This window comes from Dromiciops gliroides, chromosome 1 (genome assembly GCF_019393635.1).
Source record: "Dromiciops gliroides isolate mDroGli1 chromosome 1, mDroGli1.pri, whole genome shotgun sequence".
Taxonomy (NCBI): Eukaryota; Metazoa; Chordata; class Mammalia; order Microbiotheria; family Microbiotheriidae; genus Dromiciops; species Dromiciops gliroides.
In genome coordinates, this window is record NC_057861.1 from 493,555,584 (window position 1) to 493,567,232 (window position 11,649).

Here is an 11,649-nt window from a genome sequence, read left to right on the forward strand (position 1 = left end):
GAGTAAACCCAATAGGGTTATTATAAGGATAAAATGAGATAATTACCTCAAAGAATTTAAAGTATGGCATCAAGGCAATGTATTATTTACAATAGTCTGTGTTGCTGAAGTGCCAGATAATTTTAAAATTTTCTTTTCAATTTTCCGTTTTGATAAGCATATTTACTCAGAGATCATGTTCTTATCACTAAAGACTGGAACAGGAGACACTTGTAATTAATATTTTTAATAATTCACATTTGTTTTATATCTTGAGCAAATATTTTATTTTAATTTCATTATTTTTTATTCATTTTATATTTATTTCATTAATTTCATAGTCTGAGTTTCATTATGGAATCAATTTTAAAAGACTATCATGAAAGTGCAATCATTTTTCATTTTTCTAATAATTTTATGTGATTAATGTTGAATTTATTTTGTCTACATTTGCAAAATGTCACATTTCAAGGACTCACCTAATCATAATAATTAATCTATTTCTGACTTGCATACCATTGTCTTATCCTAACTCAAATTTTGCATTGCTCCTTTTCATCTTTTTCTTTCCTGTTTTATTTACTTTGTTATCAATACCTGTTCTCATTTTTCACTCTCAAAAGAGCATATGAATTCTTTTTTTTTTTTTTTTTACAGGGCAATGGGGTTAAGTGACTTGCCCAGGGTCACACAGCTAGCAAGTGTCAAGTGTCCGAGGCCGGATTTGAACTCAGGAACTCCTGAATCCAGGGCCGGTGCTCTATCCACTGCACCACCTAGCCGCCCCGAGCATATGAATTCTAACATCATATTTCTGTCAATTTCCATGCTATACTAGAGCTCAATTAAAGGTGGCACAAAGGATAGAGTGAGAGGTCTAAAGTTAGAAAGACCTTAGTTCAATTCCTACTCATACTAGCTGTGTGATCCTGGGCAAGTCACTTCATGTCTGTTTGCCCAAGTTTTCTCATCTATGAAATGGGAATAATAATAGCATCTATTTCTCATGGTTGTTGTGAAGATTAAATGAGATGAAAATTGTAAGGTGATTTACACAGTGCCTGGTACATAGTAGATGGTACACACTGCACACATTTTAACTGCATGATCATCTTCATTAAGATTTAGCAATAGTAGCAGTGGCAGTATATACATATATATATATATATATATATATATATGTGTGTGTGTGTGTGTGTGTATGATTATCCTGTGTTCTCAAAAGAGACCATGACATCATCAACCTCAATCTCAACTCCAGAGCCATCTGGGTCCAGTGGTAAGATATATATCAGGACAACTGGAAATGGCACTGGATGTTTAAGGCAATTGGGGTTAAGTGACTTGCCCAGGGTCACACAGCTAGTAAGCATCTGAGGTGTGATTTGAATTTAGGTCCTCTTGACTTCAGGGCCAGTGCTTTATTCACTGTGCCACCTAGGTGCACCTAGCAGCAGCAGCAGTAGTGCTCTTGCATAATAGATATAATATTGATAGTTATATTAAAGAAGATGGTAAATATCAGAAAACAATTTTCAATTATACAAATAATGGGATTCAAACATCCGACATTTTGATAGTACATATATCTTAAGGGAAGACATTGACCAAAAAAAGAAATCCTCCAGATATAACAAAATAGTTACAGCAACATGTTTTGGGGTAATAAAGAACTGGAAACAAAGTAAAGATCTGTCAGTTGGTAAATAACTAAATAAATTGTGGAGCTGGAATATTATAAATGGATCAATGAATATGATGAATATGGAAACAATAATTTACATGAAACTATGCAAATAAGAATAATTTAAAGGGGCAGCTGGGTGGCACAGTGGATAGAGCACCGGCCCTGGAGTCAGGAGTACCTGAGTTCAAATCTGGCCTCAGACACATAACACTTACTAGCTGTGTGACCCTGGGCAAGTCACTTAACCCCAATTGCCTCACTAAAATTTTTTTTTAAAAAGAATAATTTAAAAGAAAGAATAACAACAATAATAAAATGGAAAATAAATGTTGTAAAATTAATAAAAAGATCTCTAAAAATATATGTAAGAAGAAGAAATATGAGAAGACACCCTCTCCCAATATTTTGAAGTGGTATATGTGGAAGGGGGATCCGGGTATGGAACATTGCATGTATTTTCAGATATTTTAAATGTATTGATCAGTTTTGTGATTTTTTTTTCCTTTTCTCTTAAAAAATCTTCCTTATAAAGGATGACTTTCTGGGAGAGGAGATGGGGAGAGACAGAACGTGAATTTTAGGCAACATAAGAAGAAAAGACCAACTTAAAAAAAATAAGATAATCTATTGGAGACTTTAAAAGGTGTCTGTTAAATATGATGAATTATAAACATTCCAGAATAATTTGGGTTTACTTATCAATTTCTGACTGTGGAGATAATGCCCTGTAGTTTCCCATTTAAAAACTTTGTTATGTTTATTTTTCATGAATTTGTATGTCATCCCTGGGCAGGGGCCATGCTAATCTTCTCTGTATCTTTCCAATTTTAGTATATGTGCTGCCCAAGCAAGCACATGTTTATTTGTTCTAAAGATTTTGTTCTTGTATAGATAACAAGCTTTTTAAGAAATCAATTCTAAAGAAATTTTTAACTAAAATGTTTTGTACTTAGGCAGTATATAAAAGCATAGTCTTTAAATATAAAGTCATAGTTAATCTAGCAGCTATTTAAGTTTTGTGAGAGTCTCCTCCATATCCTCTAAGAGAGTGGAAACTTTCTGTCTTCTGATGCTGTATGTATTTTGCTATAACTATATATAACACTTATTTTGTTACTTTTTTCTGTTTCTAATATGAGGCATGAGAGAGGGAGAGAATGTAATGGATTCCATAAGGAATAGCAGACCTGCCAGGAGATGTTAAGGCTAGAAAAGTAATTAAGGCTGTTCCTTTGATCAGCTCTAATAGCCTAAACAAGGCCAAAGATGACTTCTGTCTTTTACTCTGAGAAACAAAACACCTAGAAAAAGATAGATCAGAAGGACTTTGATATACTAGGCTGAAGTCCTGAAGTGAAAAGCCTGAAACCATAGAAAATCTAGGAGAGGACTGAAACCCAAGATAAGAATTCAGGTTGAAATAAAAAAATAAATAAAGACTATGAAAAAACTATTGGATTCAATTAAGTTGTAAATGATAGCAGTTAAAGATTAGTGAGAAATGTACCATCTAATTAGCAACATTTATTGAATAACTACAATATCCTCAATCAGGAATTGTTGATGCAAAGCAATAATTGGTATAGTTCCTACCTGTCAGCAGGTTAAGTTCAGCTAAGGGGGTCTAGAGTTCTGTTACTTGTGAAGTACTTAACATTCACTAAAATCCTACAGAGATGTTCTGTCTCAACATAGGTTCTTGGGGGATATGATAGGAGCACATATAAATTTTGGTGCCTTACCAAATAATAAAGATGTGGGTTTTAATTGCATGTACATACATAATATTTTATATAAATATATCATTAATGCATTATATATGCTTATATATAGTAGGAGCATATATAACTTTATTTCCCCTACATATATGTATTCTCTATACCTATCTATAGGTTAATCCCCAGAAAGTTGTATGTGTGTGTGTATGCATACATGCATTTATATATACAAATATTTATATATAGACATATGTATTTACACACTACATATATATTCACACATGCATATATACACATACATATGTACACATATACAAATATATCTGTATGCATACATATACATGTATACACATGCATATGCATATATACATGCATGCATGCATACATTCAAACACAAACACACATACAGAAAAGGGTAATGGGGGGGGCAATGAGGGTTAAGTGACTTGCCCAGGGTCACACAGCTAGTAAGTATCAAGTGTCTTTATCCACTGCACCACTTGGCTGCCCCTCAGGTAAAAATTAAAAAAAAAAAACCTTCAGAGTCCTATCCATCCTAAACTTTTCTACTTTATTGATAGTAAAAAGGGGGGGGGAGGGTAAGGAATCCCAGGTTTTTAGACCATTCACATCTATCAGTTTGGTGATACTTTTAATATCAATAATTGTCCAAATATCAAAGAGTAAACGTGGTACCAGATGAATAGAACTACCTCTGTGCTAACATTCTTTCAATAAGAAAATATAAAACAAAAAATACTTTTAAATATAAGAAAGTTTTTCAAATTTTACTGAGAGACAAATTGACAAGTCATTTGTCATGTTTTGTTGTGTCATGGGGCGCAGAGCACCCCAGAAGTTCGCTGGGGCACATCAAGGAATCTTCTCCTAGAGAAATTAAACCAGAGGACAGATAATGTCTAGAGAGATAAGCTGAACCAAATTGGACTGAACTAGCTTGGAATTCCTACCCTTCATTCTGGTCTCCCTTACCCTGGGGAGATAAATTTGGGTGTGGCTGCGGCCTTTGTGTTCTGAAGAGGGATCCATAGCCACCCCTCACCCAATTCCTCTAGTCACTGCCAGTGGGGGATGGTCCTCCACTCCTCACCCAATTCCCCCAGCTACCACCAGTGGGGGATGGTCCCCTCTCACTAAAGGAAATTTTCACGGGCAGATGGTCCACCGCCATCAGTCCTCTATAAAAGTATCTTCCAGTCTCCTGTTCAGGGAGATTTGTTACCTCTGAGCCATTTGCTTTATGCCTGTCTCCCCATGAGAAACCCAAGGATTTCTTTCATGGTTTCCCTCCCCCCACCCTTCCCTTCCCTTGCTCCTAAATAAACTGCCGCCTTATTCTAACTACTTTTGTGTGCAAGAGGGTGTAATTCTTTAAAGAGGAATTCCTAAGAACCCCATCCCCTAACCCAACCCATACCCCATTTCCCCCATATCAGTTGAGTGTCCAAAACAATAGGAAATATTTTATGGGACCCTTCAGCATCTGTCCTTACAGGGTTTGTAAATGAGCATAAGCAAACAGAATACAATGATAATAATTACAGTAAATGTGCAAACATTCATTTCAAAGGATTACAAAGAGTAAAGGAATTCTATGAAGAATTGGGTAAGATTCTTGGGACTATCAACTTGTATTTGTATGCATGAAGGCTCCAATGTGTGATCCTGTCACTATTTTATTCAACAAAATTCAATGGCCCAATTGACTCACAGATCAAATATAAACTCTTCTGTTTTACATTTAAATTTCTTTACAGCCTGGCCCCTTCAAAGTCTTCTTACACCTTCCTCTCTAGACTGCAATCTAACTATAAAGCTCTCCTCCCTGTTTTGCAAATACAACTCTCTATTTCCTTTTGTCTTGGTGACTTTACATTATCTATTTCTTCTGCCTAAAGGAAATTCTTTTTGTTTCTCCTTGAAATCATTTGTTTCCTCAGTTAAGGTATTTTTTTCTTCATGAAACTTGTTCTAATGCCCCTTACCCTTTCCTCAAATTGTGTTGTGTTCAATATGTATTTAAATATATTTGTACAAGGACTTGTCTCCCTCATGCCTTTTTTTTTTTTGGGAAGAGATATCTTAGGGATAAAAATCTAGAAGTTCTGAAAGAGAATTGTAAAAATGAAATCATTATGTCTTTAAAAAACAAGAAAGAAATAGAAAGAAAAGTAGTAGTCATTTTGGATTAAACTCTTGGTTTGCATTCAGACCATAAACTGAATAGAAAAGGTCACATTAGAAGGGAAAAAGGTTAACTAAGAGGATACCTTATAAAAGCATTCAGCACCACTAATACAATCTATATCTTCTCAGTGTTCTTCCAGCTGCAGTATATTTTCTGGATAAGTAGCTGAATTATGCTTGTTCCTTTTCTACATCAAACTCCTTACTGTCCTTGTTGGAACTCTCAAGTGATTCCAGAATTTGATAGATCGTTGTTGTTGTTGTTTTGTTTTTAACATTGGCCCATTGAAACAGGGTGGTTCCCACTATGGCGATGACCCCATAAACCTTTCAAGTTTATTAAGAAATTCCTTCAAGGGGCAGCTACGTGATGCAGTGGATAGAGCACTGGCCCTGGAGTCAGGAGGACCTGAGTTCAAATCCGGCCTCAGACACTTGACACTTACTAGCTGTGTGACCCTAGGCAAGTCACTTAACCCCAATTGCCTCACCACAAAAAAAAAAAAAGTCCTTTGAAGAAATTCCTTCAAACCTCTTAAAGGAATAAAGTGTAAATATGTCCTCAAATGTCATGTCTGCTGGCCTTTTGAAAATCCTCTACAGGTGGAAATGAACCACAGGTTTACCCCCTTTACAATCTGCTAAGAGGTCACTTATTTTATAAACAGCTCAAGGTTTCATTCCCTTTATAAACATAAATGCAACCACTTAAACTCTGAAAGGGGCAACACTTTTATACCTTTTAGCTTTTGTTGCCCTAAAATTATATGCTATAATTTCCTCAATTAATTTGGGAAGACTGAGTAGATAACTTGCTGTATAGCTGTTTCAGTCATGTTTGACTCTTCATGACCCTATTTGAGATTTTATTGGCAAAGATACTGGAGTGGCTTGCCACTTCCTTCTCGACCTCATTTTACAGATGAGGAAACTTAGGCTAACAAGGTTGTGATTGAAGCCACATTTGAACTTAGGTTTTCTTGACTCTTGGCCTGGCACTCTATCCACTGTACCACATAGCTGTCCTTCAGTTGATCAGAGGTTCTTTAATTACCCTCCTCACTACAATAAATCCCTCACTACACTCATTTTCATCCTACTATACTCAAAGTTAAATAATTATTGTCAGAAAAATCAATTGGAGTGGTTTTTCTCATATATTTCTATACATTGCCAATTCTGTATTATACTATGGTAATTTTGGGAACTGAAGAACTGCCCATTTAAATAGGTGCTCTGTTTTGTGTTAAAGAGTCTTGAAAAGTTCATTTGGAATAATTTTGTATAACCCAAAAAATAAGTCTTCCATGATTGTTAAGACCTGCTTAATTACCTGGTTAAATAACAAAATAAAGATTATATTACGAAATTTCCATAGGTTGCCAGCTGTCTTGGTGTATTAAAGGCTTAACAGAAAACACCAAAGACCACTGAACAAGAAAAAAATTGAATAAAATATTATATCTTTTAATTTCTGTTGCCCTACAATTATATACTCTAATTTCCTCAATTAGGTTAGGAAAATATAATGAAAAAGTGACAAAAATGATGAGCTTCCTCTGAATGTTTAGTCTCAAATGGATTCCTTTAACATGGTTGGGGGGATCTTTCCAAATGAATTGGGAATCTCTAGTCAACTAAAAGTCAGTCACCCCTCACCTTCAAGATGACACAGGCAAACATTCCTACAAAGGGTCAATACAACAAATAAGATACACAAAATTCCTCCAATCGATCCATTCAACACTTAAGTGATTTCAAATGGAGGATGTGATAGAATTTTCACACCTAGAGGATTACTAAAATAATTTAAAATGGGTGTGTGATAAGATAATTTTTTTGGGGGGGGAAGACAATAACAGCCAGGATTGGGGGAGGGGAGGGTCAGGAATAGTTTTGTATAGACTGGCAACTCCTTAGAGGCAGGCATGAGGATATTTTGTATTCTAAGCAGAGAAAAGAACCAGTGCAAAGACACAGGAATGGAAGATAGAATGCCATACATGTGGAACAGTAAGAAAGGAAGTTTGGGTGACCCATGATGGGAATTTACATGTAATAAGGCTGGGAAAGCAAGTTGGGGTAATTCAGTTGTGAATAGCCAAGGGAATTTGTATTTTATTCTAGTCATAATGGGGAGATATTAGATTTTATTATTAAGAGGGTGAAACAATCAGACTTGAGATTTAAGAAAATCATTTTAACAGCCACGTTTTAAAGAAAAGTAAAGTAAAATAAGTTCCTTATGAAGGGTTATTTTATTTTATTTTATTTTCCTTTCTATTCCCAGTGCCTATCACAGTGATGGAACACAGTAGGTGTTTAAGGAATGCTTATGGATTGATTATTTTGAGGATGGATGGAAGGAAAGAAAGAAAGACTTGAAACAAGAAGACCATTTAGGAAAATATGGCAATAAATAGTCCAGCCAGTCAACAGGCATTTTATTAAGTAATTTTATGTGTCACGCTCTGTGCTGTGAAGAGGATAAAAAGAAAGGCCAAAAATAGTCCTTGCTTATGCAGAATAAATTGGGAATATTTTCAGAGGGGTGAGAGGTAAGGAGTTCCTGAATGATGGTAATCCCTATAGATGTAAAGAAAAGGATAGATATCAGAAATATTTGGAAGTAGAAATAACAAAATCTGGCAACTTACTGCATATGAAGGATGAGTGAAAATGAGTACTAGAACATGACTCTATGGTTGTAAACCTAAATAACTTGGGAGGATGGTGGCACTCAGCAGGAATAGGTAATTTGCAGATAGGTAGTGAAAGAGAGATAATAATAGCAACTAACTCTCAGGGTTGTTGTGAGGATCAGATGAGATAACATTTGTAAAACACTTTGGAAACATTAAAGTGCTCTATAAATGCCAGCTATCAGTATTAAGGCAGGTGAAGTTTTCCTGAGGTACCACCTCACACCTGAGTGGCTAATATAACAAAAAAGGAAAATGTGGGATATTGGAGGGGATGTGGGAAAATTGAGACACTAATTCACTGTTGGTGAAATTGTGCATGGATCCAACCAGTCTGGAGAGCAATTTGGAAGTATGTCCAGAAGGCTATAAAACTGTGCATAACCTTTGATCCAGTGATACCACTGCTAGGTTTATGTCCCAAAGACATTGCCAAAGAGAGAAAAAGACCCATTAGTACAAAAATATTTATAACAGCTCTTTTTGTACTGGCTAAGAATTGGAAATCAAAGGGATTCCCATCAACTGGGGAATGGCTAAATGATCTGTGATATATGATTGTAACGGAATATTATTGTGCTACAAGAAATGATAAGAAGGATAATTTCAGAAAGGCCTAGGAAGACTTACATGAACTGATGTACAGCGAAGTGAGTAGAAACAAGAGAACATTTTGCACAGTGACAGCAATATTCTAGAAGAAGAACTGTAATTGTCTTAATTATTCTCAACAATACAATGATCCAAGACAATCACAAAGGATGAATGATGAAGCATACTATCCACCACCAAAGAAAGAACTGATATTGACTGAATATAAACTGAAGCATGGTATTTTTACTTTTATTTCTTTCATTTGAGTCTTCTTATACAAAATGACTAATATGATAATGTTCTACATAATGGCATATCTATAATCTATATTTGCTTATTGCCTCGGAATAGGGAGGGGGAGAGGAGAGGAAGGAGGATAGAATTTGATACTCAAAACTTTAAATAAAAATGTTTATTAAAATTTTTTAAAAAGGGGGTGGAGTTTTGTGAAAAATAAAATGAGATGTGTTCTGGGCACCTTGAGAGCAAGGTCTCTCTGAGTCAATGAGTTAGAAATGCTCAGTAAGTAGTTGGTGATTAGAGAAAAAATTAAATCCACTTATCACATGCAAGGTATTATGCTGGGCATTGAGGGTATAAAGACAAAATGCCAACAGAATTTTTTCTTGAGAGAATTTAAAAGATACAAAGTGGCTCTATCAAGAGAAAAAGAAACTTACAAAGTGATTTCAGAAGGGAAATAATAATAATACTTATTGATATGAGGAAGGCTTTGTATGTGATACCTGGGCTAAGTTTTCAAGGAAGACAGAATTCTAAGAGCTGGAAATGAAGAAAGTATGTTAATTACATAAAGGACATATTATATACATACCTACATACACATACACACATATACATATACATATGTAGGACAGCCTAGGCAAAAATATAGAGTTGGGGGATATCATTTCAATTTCAGAAAATAAATAGTGGGTCAAAAGATCTGGAATATAGATCACATGAAAGGTAATTATATAGGGAAAGTATCACTGATAACTTTTTATAATCTCTAGCTTCAAGTGGGTTCAGAGAACTCAATAAATCAAAGGATTCCGAATCACTCTTCCTATACACAAAATAGATAAAAAATAAGTTACTTTGAGAAGAACTCACTAACAGCTGGACTACTGTGGGGGTCAAGAATGATGTTGTATAGAAGGCAGTTCTTAAATTGAGGCTTAGTATGAGATTGAAGGTTGGCCTAAGACTCCACAAGGTTATACCTCATTCAAAACTTTATGAAAGTTTGTGAAAGATAGCATGCAAATGTGACAAGGATTTTTGGTGGCCTATGCTAACTGCAATGTTAAAAAAGATCATTGTTGGGGTGGTTAGGTGGCGCAGTGGATAAAGCACTGGCCCTAGATACAGGAGTACCTGAGTTCAAATCCGGCCTCAGACACTTAACACTTACTAGCTGTGAGACCCTGGGCAAGTCACTTAACACCAATTGCCTCACTTGAAAAAAAAAAAAAAAGATCATTGTTCAATAAATGCATTTACTCCTGGCTATTTTCCTTGTTCTCTGATAATCCAGAAAGCAGCAGGCTTTTACATAAGCTATTTCTATTTGAATTGACAAATCAATTAATCAATTATCAAGTATTTATTCAATACCTAGTAGGTGCCAGGCACTAGGCTAGGCTTTGGGGACATCCATGTAATGAAAAAAAAATAACAAGATCTACACTCAAGGACATAATTTTCTAAAAGGGAGATATGTCCATATTTAAGTGTATGAAGAATAAGCATATATAGAAAAATACAAAAAATACAGAGTAATTAAGTATATGATAATTAGGAATGAAATTATCAATTGGGGAAATCAGAGAAGTCTACATGTAGAAAGTGATATTTTACCTGATTTTGGAGCCATGAAAGATCCCAAATGCAAAGGCATATGATTTGAGAACTGGGCAGTTTTACTGGATCTGAGTTTTTAGTGATGGAGAGTTGGTGGGGGAGGGAAGTTATGTATAATGAGGATGGAAAGATAGGTTGATGAAAGCTAAATGGGATGCAGTAGGAGTCTATCGCCCCAATAAATATAATCTCTAACACTCCATATTTCAAAAAATGTGCTACCACATTTCTACAATCACAGGATTTGACAATTCACTATTAAAGGCCACATGAATTATTAACACAATCAGATAGCATGGGAACCTCAAATAAACAATAAAACAAAGCCTCAACTAGTAGATTACACTATCCTTGAATCCTGGGTAGATTTTTCCTTTCCCCCAAGCTTCTTGTAGCTGGATTTGAGAGGAACCTAAAGGAAAGAGGTTTTAAAACACAACATGGAACAAAATTAAACAAATATCCTGGAAAGCTTTTATTCATCAGTGCTATGAGAAAACAATGTATGGGTGGTGGGGAAAGATGGGTGGAAGGGATATTTGTGGTTTCAGAAAAGACTGGGAAAACCTTTGAACTGATGCAAAGTGAAATGATCAGACCCAGGAGAACATTGAACAGAGTAACAGCAATATTGTGAGGATGATCAACTTTGAAAGCTACTTTGATCAATATGATCATCCAAGACAATTCCAAAGGACTTATGATGAAAATGCTATTCACCTTCAGAGAACTCACCAATTCTGCAAACTGAAGTGATTATTTTTTCTTGCTTTTTTTTGAAACATAACTAATATGGAAATATATTTTGTATGACTTCATGTGTATGATTTAAAAAAAATTATTATTTGATCTTCAGGCAATGAAAACTGCTAGCTTCACTTGAAACTGGCTCCAC

The 11,649-nt window shown here is 35.1% G+C and overlaps 1 pseudogene; it reads right to left on the reverse strand.

The window, feature by feature from the left end:
* Positions 1–2,407: 2,407 nt before the first annotated feature.
* Positions 2,408–2,521, reverse strand: LOC122737566 (annotated as a pseudogene).
* Between the last annotated feature and the right edge of the window lie 9,128 nt (positions 2,522–11,649).